This window comes from Fonticula alba (assembly GCF_000388065.1).
Source record: "Fonticula alba strain ATCC 38817 unplaced genomic scaffold supercont2.6, whole genome shotgun sequence".
In the NCBI taxonomy this organism is placed as follows: Eukaryota; order Rotosphaerida; family Fonticulaceae; genus Fonticula; species Fonticula alba.
Window position 1 is genome coordinate 541,086 of NW_009242976.1, and position 836 is coordinate 541,921.

An 836-nucleotide genomic window follows, 5' to 3' on the forward strand; every position below is an offset into this window, starting at 1 on the left:
GCTCATTTGAAGATCCTTCCCTCCGCGTCTCCGCGCGCCGAGCCGGCAGGCAGTCGAGTCGAGGGGACGCATCATCTGCAGGGGAAAACTGATCGCCCCGCCCCCCCCCCCCCCCCCCCCCCCCCCCCCCCCCCCCTGGGTTGGTGGAGGTGGCGCGCGGGCGCCGCCCCCGCGCCCACCGCCGCACCGGCCCCCGGCCCCACACCCGATGCCCCCCCCGCGCGCCCTGGGTTGGTGGAGGTGGGGAGAACATGCAGGCCACACACGAGTTGCATCCCCACCAGCCCAGGTCCCTGGGATGCCCAGGCGCGCCGGCCCGATCGGGGCGGGGATGCCGCGCACAAAAAAAAAAGAGCGGGCGATCAGCCCGAGACGACGGCGCTCAGCTGGGCAACCACCACGTGCTGGGGTTCCAGAATTTGACGGGAGGGCTAATGGTGGCCTGGGGCTGGATCATATGCCTCGGCGCACGTGTGCGATCGGGCCAACGCCGTGGGCCAGACCATACAACGCCGCGAGGGAGCCGCTCGCACGGCGCACGCGGCCCCCCCCCCAAGGATGGCCACCATCCGGGCTGGCGGTTCGTGCTGCCGGAGCACACGCGCAAGAACCCGGGCACCTCGCAGATCCCAAGGGACCGACTTCACCAAGCCCCGTATTCGCGAGCTATGTTGCCTCGCACACATGCGCGAGCATGCCCTTCTCCTCTCCGCTCCTGGAAAACGCGGAACCGCGCCCGCCCTCCCCCCCCCTCCCACTGCACATACACCCACGCAAGAGGCCCCTAGGTAAAGGTAGCTGGCACCAGCGGCCCGCCTCGGCTCCTTTCCCCTCCC